This window comes from Lissotriton helveticus, chromosome 5_1 (genome assembly GCF_964261635.1).
Source record: "Lissotriton helveticus chromosome 5_1, aLisHel1.1, whole genome shotgun sequence".
NCBI lineage: Eukaryota > Metazoa > Chordata > Amphibia > Caudata > Salamandridae > Lissotriton > Lissotriton helveticus.
Window position 1 is genome coordinate 1,097,445,238 of NC_136065.1, and position 11,681 is coordinate 1,097,456,918.

The 11,681-nt window shown below is 46.0% G+C and overlaps 1 protein-coding gene across 2 annotated transcripts in view; it reads right to left on the minus strand.

The window, feature by feature from the left end:
• COL17A1 (collagen type XVII alpha 1 chain) overlaps positions 1 to 3,151 on the minus strand; it is a 190,645-nt gene extending 187,494 nt beyond the window's left edge. The window contains exon 1 of one of the 2 annotated variants that reach the window (XM_078643723.1): positions 2,932 to 3,151. The gene's annotated coding sequence lies outside the window, so the exon portion shown is untranslated. The remainder of the gene's footprint in view (positions 1 to 2,931) is intronic. The other variant, XM_078643724.1, reaches the window with a different exon arrangement.
• Positions 3,152 to 11,681: the final 8,530 nt, after the last annotated feature.

Below are 11,681 nucleotides of genomic sequence, written 5' to 3' on the forward strand. Positions count from 1 at the left end.
CTTATACATACCTTGAAGATGTATATATCACCATGGTACATATATGTGAAGTTAGGTGTCGAAAATCTATGCTAACCTTTCGATGTTTTGTCCTCGACATTTGCACGGCTCGATATTCAGGGTACACAACTGTGAAACAGTGGTCTAGTGCGCCCCGCCTACCGAGCCGAGCAGAAGCTGACGCAGGATGCAAGGGTTAGAGAACTGACATCACCATAACATCAATAATAACACCATTCCAGGGCCCTGACCACTGCACCATTTATTTATAATTCATCTCTCATATCATGTTTTTAATTTCTCTTGCAGTGTGGCCACACATTCTGTGTGTGGGCGAGGCATGGTCCCACCCCGGCGGGTGTTGGGCACACTTCTAGATTACCAATCTCACAATTTCTGTACATCTATCATCATTTGGAAAACATATTCAGGCTCTGCGGAGGACTACCTTACATTATAGTGAATAGATATATTATTTACAACGGGCAGGTCCCTAAGACGTTATAATCTGAACCCCAAAGGGTTTGGTGTAACAGAAATCACTATTACCCAATTCAGCGTACTCATGTTATCATGTTTGGAAAGATGAAATGCTAAGCCGCGCCAACCGTATTTGAACCCGTGACCTTCACACTATACTTAGATCCCCGAGGCAATATAGGGACACCCTGAGATACTTTACTTTTATATAAAATATTTGGCCGTATTAATGCAACTTCCCCAGATGTACAATGCATATACTGCAATGCAAATAAACAAAAAAGGTCACACAAATATTTATCCATGCAGTTGTAACACAGGTGTGTGCTCAAAAATCGAAATAAATTCTGAACAAGAGAGAGAAGGGATCTGTTTATAGCAAAACCTTCCCACACCACGGGGTTTCTCCCTTCTAACAGCTGTGACCGCAGTGCGCCTTGAAAGATACTTCAGTGCGCTGTGCAGCACAGTGAAGTGCATGTATTTATCATAGTTTGAACAGAATGACTCAGAGGCCAGGATGTCTCAGTGAGCTGAAATACACAGGAGGCTGAGACAGCACCCAAGCTGAATGCACTCAAGAAACGGTTAAGGCATCCTGGAGAAACAGCTGGCCCCTGGGTATCTCGAACCCTGCCACTCAACCTAGGATTCAAGGCGCTACACGTCCTTTCATTCCAAGTCAACAATTCCCCCTTGGCTCCTGTACAAAGCAGCCTGGGCTGGCAGACTCAGCGCTTTGACGTATTTTATTCCCAGGAGACAGGGGTCAGATGAACACGATGACAGTGTGTGGGGGTTCAAAAGATCGTTATCGATTACTCATTTCTTATAACAGCGCTTGCTATTGTCTTTCATAGCGCTATGTATAACAAGTGTTACCATTGTATACCTCAACGGAACCGAATACATCATCCTCGGACAAATGAAGGGGAGATGAACTGACCTTTTTAGTCAAGGCTGTCCCAAGTGAACATTTTATGCCATTGTGCTCTCATATAGGATAGTTCACAGAGCACGCAGTCCCCAGAAAAATGGCACTCTGGTCTTTCACGCTTCACAAAAAAGCACCCCCTTAATTTGCAGGGACTATGGCAGCAAGAGACATCTGCAAAAACAACAATTGGTGGACGGAATGTTGCACAATGGCAGAACATTCACCCCCAGTCACAGATCTGGGTTTAATCCATCGTTATTTTGCTCACCAGACCACTCCAGTTCAGACATGGCCATATGCAAATCAGTCTTCACCCTGTGCCTCTTGGGAACAGTCCAGCAAGAGACATCTGGCCTCACTGGGGTGACAATCCTGCTGTGGAGGATACCATAAACAGATACCTCAGCTCCGAGAAAGATGCTTTGCGCAGGAGTTTAACGTTCTGCAATTCCTGCTATGCTAACCCAGCGTACACGTGTTTGTTAGACAACCATTCTAAATGGACGTATAATGTCCGGGACTTATCGTGCTCTCCTGAGTTTTCAATAGTTGAGAATGGAAGTCTGGGGTGCAGGGAGCTGGGGTGGTTTGCCCAAGATCACACAGTGTTGGCGGGTAAGAACAGTCAACATTAGACCTCGGACGTCCTGGTTCCAGAATGAGTGCATTGGCCACTAGGCAGATTGTGCTGCTGCTGCGGCGTTAAGTGCGCCTGCTCGCACAAGTGCACATCACTAAGATGGGGCGCCCACGGCAGCGCCCCCTCTCTGTCGCCACTGTGACTGCCATCAGAGATTCCCGGACTCGGTGCAATGAATCTGTTCCAGCGCACTCCCTCCGCGAGCAGCGCCCGGGGCTGCACAGGTGGTAGATTCAAACTTTACAAAAATGAATATTTCATCGAAACTGGGGAGCAATGAATATTAAACACACATTAGTGGACTTTCAAAACCGCAAGGTAATGAGTGGTGGCGAGTTAATGTCTTTATTTATATACACCCGATGCCATAACCGCCAGGCTTTTTCGTGCTGTAAAGCAGGTGTTCCTACAATCCATCTGATTGGAACTAAATTTGTCTCATGACATTGTTATGGTTTTAACTAACTTGAACAATAAAGTATTGACTGACTGATTGATTGACCATCTGATTGGAACTAATGTTTATCGATTTAGGACGAATTAAAGCTGAACCTAGTGGGAAGACGCGTGCAGAACAGAGACCCCATGCAGCACCTGTATTCCCCCTCTCAGTTATTAGTATCCACGCGTAACTTTTTTAGTAGCGCCTCTTCCATGCTTTATACAGTTCCAGCACTTTCACTCGCCCTCCTCGCCAGAGGTCACCTTTACAAGCGGCTGTGATGCTAAACGAAGCCTCAAATCCCATAAAGTCCCCTAAAGAGGGCTAATTGCCGCCCTGCGCAGGTCACGTCCAAGGCGCGCGCCCGCCGGGGCTGCAGGAAGTCCTTGCCCAGGGAGGCTGGCAGGACACCTACCGCTCCGAGGCACTTACCTTGGGTGTTGAAGTAGCGGACTGGACGCGGAGCTGGCCAAAATCTTCTGCGCCCAAAGTGTGTCCTTCTTATAAGAGAAAATGCCCTCCTACACTTTTTGGTCACGTTCCCCCAGAGGTGTGTTGCAGCTGAGTTATCCTTCAAGAATGTTCACTTGCTCATGCGTTTAATCTTGGCTTCTCCCGTCCTGTTCCACTTTCTTTGCTGCAGACAAGTCCCGACAAAGGTGTGGCATAGCTGCCGCCCTGCCCCTCCCGTTCACTCACTGCAATTAACTGACACTCGGCGAGGGGAAAAAATCTGCCTCCGGGACTCAAACTTTGGCGAAGGCAGAAGTCTTCACCTGCCTGCCCGGAAAAGATTAACCATTTATTGATTGGAGAAATGTTGAATGGGCAGGCGGGTACCGCCGTCACTTTCACTGTCTCAATGCAGAGTACTGGCACTCCGCAGGAAGGATGCCTTTACTTCTGAGGGAACAGTGCTTGCACTTTACAGCAGGGCTGCCCACCTGTAACAGGACAGGACAGAACTAGCATCTGGCAGATGGAGTGCTTTCCTTCTAGTATGCAGTACTGGCACTTAACAGCAGGTGTGCTTTACTTCTGATGGGACAGTACCTGCACTTTGCAGCAGGGTTGCCCACCTGTAAGAGGACAGGACTGGCACTTTCGCAGATGGAGTGCTTTCCTTCTAGTATGCAGTACTGACACTTAACAGCAGGTGTGCTTTACGTCTGATGGGACAGTGCTTGCACTTTGCAGCAGGGTTGCCCACCTGTAAGAGGACAGGACTGGCTCTTGTCAGATGGACTGCTTTCCTTCTAGTATGCAGTACTGGCACTTAACAGCAGGTGTGCATTACTTCTGATGTGACAGTGCCTGCACTTTGCAGCAGGGTTGCCCACCTGTAACAGGACAGGACTGGCTCTTGTCAGATGGAGTGCTTTCCTTCTAGTATGCAGTACTGGCACTTAACAGCAGGTGTGCTTTACGTCTGATGGGACAGTGCTTGCACTTTGCAGCAGGGTTGCCCACCTGTAAGAGGACAGGACTGGCTCTTGTCAGATGGACTGCTTTCCTTCTAGTATGCAGTACTGGCACTTAACAGCAGGTGTGCATTACTTCTGATGTGACAGTGCCTGCACTTTGCAGCAGGGTTGCCCACCTGTAACAGGACAGGACTGGCTCTTGTCAGATGGACTGCTTTCCTTCTAGTATGCAGTACTGGCACTTAACAGCAGGTGTGCTTTACTTCTGATGGGACAGTACCTGCACTTTGCAGCAGGGTTGCCCACCTGTAAGAGGACAGGACTGGCTCTTGTCAGATGGACTGCTTTCCTTCTAGTATGCAGTACTGGCACTTAACAGCAGGTGTGCATTACTTCTGATGTGACAGTGCCTGCACTTTGCAGCAGGGTTGCCCACCTGTAACAGGACAGGACTGGCTCTTGTCAGATGGAGTGCTTTCCTTCTAGTATGCAGTACTGGCACTTAACAGCAGGTGTGCTTTACGTCTGATGGGACAGTGCTTGCACTTTGCAGCAGGGTTGCCCACCTGTAAGAGGACAGGACTGGCTCTTGTCAGATGGACTGCTTTCCTTCTAGTATGCAGTACTGGCACTTAACAGCAGGTGTGCTTTACTTCTGATGGGACAGTACCTGCACTTTGCAGCAGGGTTGCCCACCTGTAACAGGACAGGACTGGCTCTTGTCAGATGGAGTGCTTTCCTTCTAGTATGCAGTACTGACACTTAACAGCAGGTGTGCTTTACGTCTGATGGGACAGTGCTTGCACTTTGCAGCAGGGTTGCCCACCTGTAAGAGGACAGGACTGGCTCTTGTCAGATGGACTGCTTTCCTTCTAGTATGCAGTACTGGCACTTAACAGCAGGTGTGCATTACTTCTGATGTGACAGTGCCTGCACTTTGCAGCAGGGTTGCCCACCTGTAAGAGGACAGGACTGGCACTTTCGCAGATGGAGTGCTTTCCTTCTAGTATGCAGTACTGACACTTAACAGCAGGTGTGCTTTACGTCTGATGGGACAGTGCTTGCACTTTGCAGAAGGGTTGCCCACCTGTAAGAGGACAGGACTGGCTCTTGTCAGATGGACTGCTTTCCTTCTAGTATGCAGTACTGGCACTTAACAGCAGGTGTGCATTACTTCTGATGTGACAGTGCCTGCACTTTGCAGCAGGGTTGCCCACCTGTAACAGGACAGGACTGGCTCTTGTCAGATGGAGTGCTTTCCTTCTAGTATGCAGTACTGGCACTTAACAGCAGGTGTGCTTTACGTCTGATGGGACAGTGCTTGCACTTTGCAGCAGGGTTGCCCACCTGTAAGAGGACAGGACTGGCTCTTGTCAGATGGACTGCTTTCCTTCTAGTATGCAGTACTGGCACTTAACAGCAGGTGTGCTTTACTTCTGATGGGACAGTACCTGCACTTTGCAGCAGGGTTGCCCACCTGTAACAGGACAGGACTGGCTCTTGTCAGATGGAGTGCTTTCCTTCTAGTATGCAGTACTGACACTTAACAGCAGGTGTGCTTTACGTCTGATGGGACAGTGCTTGCACTTTGCAGCAGGGTTGCCCACCTGTAAGAGGACAGGACTGGCTCTTGTCAGATGGACTGCTTTCCTTCTAGTATGCAGTACTGGCACTTAACAGCAGGTGTGCATTACTTCTGATGTGACAGTGCCTGCACTTTGCAGCAGGGTTGCCCACCTGTAACAGGACAGGACTGGCTCTTGTCAGATGGAGTGCTTTCCTTCTAGTATGCAGTACTGGCACTTAACAGCAGGTGTGCTTTACGTCTGATGGGACAGTGCTTGCACTTTGCAGCAGGGTTGCCCACCTGTAAGAGGACAGGACTGGCTCTTGTCAGATGGACTGCTTTCCTTCTAGTATGCAGTACTGGCACTTAACAGCAGGTGTGCTTTACTTCTGATGGGACAGTACCTGCACTTTGCAGCAGGGTTGCCCACCTGTAACAGGACAGGACTGGCTCTTGTCAGATGGAGTGCTTTCCTTCTAGTATGCAGTACTGACACTTAACAGCAGGTGTGCTTTACGTCTGATGGGACAGTGCTTGCACTTTGCAGCAGGGTTGCCCACCTGTAAGAGGACAGGACTGGCTCTTGTCAGATGGACTGCTTTCCTTCTAGTATGCAGTACTGGCACTTAACAGCAGGTGTGCATTACTTCTGATGTGACAGTGCCTGCACTTTGCAGCAGGGTTGCCCACCTGTAACAGGACAGGACTGGCTCTTGTCAGATGGAGTGCTTTCCTTCTAGTATGCAGTACTGGCACTTAACAGTAGGTGTGCTTTACGTCTGATGGGACAGTACTTGCACGTTGTAGGAGGGTTTCCCAACTGCAATAGGACAGGGCTGACACTTGGCAGAGGCTGTGTTTTTCTTCTAGTGTGGCAGTACTGATACTTGGCAGGAGGATACCTTAATTCTGATGGGACAGTGCCTGCACTTTGCTGCAGGGATGGCTAGTTTTCATATGACAGTACCACCACTTCTCAGCAGAGCTGCTGCAGGTGTACACCGACAGAGCTAGCACTTGGCAACAAGACCTTGATCCAGCTCCGGACCAGCCCCCTTACCATTGGTTATCTGATGGGTCTTTCTACGCTATTTAGAGCAGATGGGAGTCAGCACGTGGTCTAATACATTTAATTAACAATGTGACCCATTTGGCTACACAATAAGGACCAGCAATCAATAAATAAAGTCAATAAGTTTTATTACAAGTAAGAAGTCAGGTTAATGTAAACCAACCTCAATAACGTGCTGTAAAGGTACAGAACAGCAACTGACTAACCAAACCTCCTGAAGAAGTTAGGCGCATCAGTGCAAGCCAACCAAGAAGTTCAGTCACAGCAATACAAAGAATTAACAGCAAAATCTGGTGCTCAGAGAAGAGTCGTCCATCTTCTCTCCTAAACACGAGTAACGTCTGAAGCATCTAATTTGGAGTCTAAAAGTAGCGAGGATGGATAAGGCTAAAAGGATCTCAAAAAGCTGGGAAATATGCAGGAAGGTTGTGTGGAAGGTGTCAGCATTTCAGAAGCCGAGTCAAAAGTCATCTAGAGACAGGGAAACAAGTGTTAGCCGAAGCCACACTCAGCAAAGAATTAAAGGAGTAAGCATAGAGGTCTGTACCTTTCAAAGTCCAAAGAAAAGTGGGAAACATCAACCTGTGAGAACACTAGTTAATACCACAAGAATTGCATGGGTAACACACATTGATCCCACCATCAGGGGCTCCACTGTCCCTTCCATTCTCACGGTGTGAGCTGCAATATTAGAACATTCTCTCAAGCCCGTTGTGGGTACAACATCGTCCTTGGTAACCTGTAACTCATCGCAGCATTACTGAATAAAGTCTGTCAGTTAAAGCTCTGGCTCTCCATGTTCCTTGTCAAGGTCTTCTCAGACTTTCTATCGCTAACATATTTCTATTTCAATTCTCAAGCGAATAAACCATGTGAATGTACCTGCAAGCGAAAAGTCATGCAAGCAGAAGTGCAAAACAGTATATATAGAAAGAATTACAAGCTTAGTTATGTTAACCTAACGTGTTAACTCAATGGTGCACATTTAATATGCGTGTGCACATACAACTACAATTCAATGACACATGTAAATACATAAATTCAGCATTAGGTTCACGTTGCAATTTCAATAAATGTAAAGTAACTTCGAATGCACAAATAAAAGTAGGATGAAGAACTACATTATGAATACCAATGCGAAAACATCCGTTTACATAAATCAATCTTGTTTCCAAAGTAAATACATTTTAATAGTGTGAGGATGGTTTCATCAAGGGCCCGATGTAGGAGCCCAAATACCGGTCGGTAACGGCCGATTTCGGCCGTTAACGACCGGTATTTGGGTTTTGCTATGTAGGGGGCAGAAAATTACAGAATCGGTATATTTACAGATTCGGTAAAATTACTGATTTGGTAAATTACCGAATCGGTAAATATACAGATTCTGTAATTCCAGATGTAGCTGGCACTTCAAAGAGTGCCACAGGCCCTTTTGGAGTCGGTATTTATCACCCAATCCAATTGGGTGGTAAAATACCGAATTCCAGTGTACATGCACATCTGTGCATGTACACCTATGCCATGTGACACACAGACATGCCCTTAGGGCATGTATCTGTGTCACATTGCACACAAGGCAAAAATTGGGGTGCTACAGGGTGTCAAAGTGACACCCTGTCCCCCTTGGCAACTCGGTATTTTTACCGATTCTGTAATTACAGAATCGGTATTTGCCAGTGATTCCTATGGGCTTCAAGGCCCATAGGAATCAATGGCAAATACCGATTCTGTAATTACAGAATCGGTAAATACAGAATCATACCGATTCGGTATTTTTTACCGAATGAATACCTACATCAGATTTACCGATTCATGAATACCGAATCGGTAAAATTCGGTATTTATGAAGCGGTAAATCTGATTTACCTACATGTAGCCCCAATTGTCTAAGAAGTATATATCGTTTTATAAGGCTAAGGCACACAGGGGCATATTTATGAGAGGCTTGTGTCACATTTGCCCCAAGCCAAGTGGTACATGCGTGGCGCAAGACTCTGAGTCAGATTTATGTAGCCACGCTCGCCACTTTGCATGGCTTTGAATGGCTTCAAGAATCTGGAGTAAGGAGTTGTCTTACTCTGCACAAGGGCGATATTCCATGGGTGTTGTGGGTGTGCCCACGCAACTCCCATGGCATTTGATGCATTTCCAAGTTTACAAGGACTTGTAAACCTGGGAATGCGCCAAAATCTTACGCCTCCCCAGGTGAGGTGTCACGAGAAGAAATGTCTTTATTTCTCCTCGTTTTTTCTTCTTTCTACATGCGCTGCATTCTGCAGCACACATTGAAAGAGGAATATGCCTCTCAGGTTTCATGCATGCAATGGAGGCCCCCTCGCACCATGGTGCAAAGGTGCCTGCATTAGCGCTATGCTACCGAAAGGGTGCCAAAACAGGGGGAAGAGGCAGGAATGTGTTGCATTCTTTAAAATACGGTGCATTCCTGCCCTTTCCAAGTGACGGAGTGCAGCGCCACTATTACATAAATAAGCCCCACAATGTATATGATTTTCTAGTTCTACAGTGAATGCCCTTCAGTACTGTGCTCAAGTGTAACACTTTACATTAATAACATTAGGACACACAAGTATGTAGTGCTAAGTGCACAAATATTGCATATTTGTGACGTATAAGGGTGCAATTACGCTGCTCAAACCTCTATACATTTGATGGCAGAGTAAGAACAGGCCTGCTATGCAACGAGAGAAGGTCTGCTTTACATTCGAAGGGAAAGTACAGTGGTTCGTGGCCTAACATCTATACTCTTAAAGGCGCAGTACAACCCTCTTAAGAGGACTGCTATACTTTCAATGCTAAAGTACTTCTCAGTTGAAACAACTACACCAATCAATGTTCCCCTTGCCGGAAGTAGAGTATCTGCACTTCTTTTTCCACTTCCTGAAACTGTATGGAGCCCATATCACGGGCAGAGTCGCTGACTGCAGGCATTGAAGTGCCTATGTACCGCCATCTGTTTGTCAACGCATTGCATGTTCTCTAGTGCTATAACAGTGACAAACATGCTGCCTTTGAGTGAAGGGAGGGTTATATGTTGTTTGATGTGTTACCAAGGGCGCACCCACTGAAATAAAGATTTACGTTAGCGGAAATGGGTTGGCGTATCATTGCTGTGTCATGTCTATGCTATGTGCGTTTTTCCTTGGGAAGGGAATGTGCCGCAAGGCTGGCCATTGCAAAACATTCCCCACCTATGAAGAAGGAGACGCTCTATCAAGGGATCCCATTGGCTGGTTGCGACCTGCTCAAATAAATCGTAAATAAGCATTTGTTGTAGATGAAACAGCTGGGGAGATTCCTTTCTTCATGGCTCGAGGGCTGGGCACTGCAGTCAACAACATGAAACTTGACTATGCCAACCGCCTAGATCTACGCCTTTGTGAAAAGCACATACATAAAAAGAAGAGTCTAAAATATGGCGGCTGGAAGAGTGTTTAGAAATATAAATCCTTCCCCTACGGGAGACGCCTATCCTCTCAATAACCACAATGAAGTCAAAGATTCTTCTAAAGGTAAATACCCTGAAGAAGGACACTGAATACTCGTTTTGAAAGTGTGTCAGCCAATGCACATTCTTTTCTGTCACATCACATATTGCAATATGGCTTCTAGCAATCGTAGGTAGCGCGTTCCACCCGAAGGCGAAACGTAGGGAATTCTAGTGATTCTGCTCCAACTCTTTCCGTCCCACCTCTTCAAGCAGAATGTAATGCATTCCGCTTTTTGTTACTCTCCCAGGCTTGTTTGGGGCATTTTGGGCAACATACTTGGCTACTAAATTTGCACGACATGCAGAATACATTTAATGATCAGTGCGATGTGTTCCACCTGGCGGGGTGGATTACCAACATAGGTGGCGCAGGACAGTGATCTGCGGCTGCGTAATGTGACAAGTCTCCTTTTTTCTCCATTCCTGCAGTGAAATAAACTTGACTAGCCATGAGTGGAGGTAGGCTTGTGTTAACAGTATAGGATAGGTTTTAGGTTAGGGTTATACAGGTAGAGTTACAATTATGGTGAATGTTAGTATTATGGATCCCATTAGCGTTGGGACTATGGTCTCCATAGGTGTTACAGTGATGTCTCTTTGCCTGCACTTCGAGAGGGCGACTAGAGGCTTAAATAGGCTTTAGTTATACGAAAGCACCCAACAAGCAGTGCAATATTGTCTCAGTACTGTTTAAGTTTACTGATTGCTCGTTGAGTGCTTTATCACATCAAAGATTACACATTCTATTGGTTGTAACTCATATTCATTGTAGCTCGAGGAGTAAGAGCCATATTGGTGACCCAGCCAATGAAACGAGCGCCCAAGGGATCTGGGAAGACCTGGTGTCCTACAAGTCAAAGTCTGAATTCTATAATCTAAGAATAAGATACAATGTTGTCTTTTTTAAAGAGTTTATTTGGTACAAATGCTACTGGCAGTGGTCATGGAAATACTGCAGTGCTGCAAACGCATTTACAAATTTACCACTTAGGTTGTTTGGGATGTTAGAGTAGCTTCTGACGAACTTTTCTGAGTCCATACCAGGACCCACATGGTCTGTTGAAATTATCCAGCGAATAAACCATTGCACCTGTTGCTGCTGTCACAAAAATGCCATCCAAGGTTTCTGTTTTTCACTTTTTGATATGTTTATAAGACATCTAGTTCATCTAAACCCACATGTGCCTAACAGTAGATTAATTTAAACCACATCTTGAACACCACTTAAAAATATAACGCCTGACATTACAACAGCTGGGTTCCTGGAGATATTAACACCTGAAGCCTTATACAAGAAGGATTGGTTTTAAAATGGGTCCTTTGCCCGTATGAGAGGCAAACAAGCAGCATCTGTTGGAACCTGAGCGTATGAGCTAGATTGCAAGAACACATTTAATCAAAGAAAATATATCCTCAGCCATGTCACACTCTCAGAGAAACCATGAAACTCCTTAGCTTCTTTCTACATTCAGAAGGTCCAAAATCTACAAAAACACAGCCAACAACCTTCCCATCACCTCGGACTCCTTCTCTTAGTTCATTTAGATCACCCCCTAGCCTTTCCATTTCACAAAAAATATAAATTGCTCAATGCATCTTTATTCATGAGAC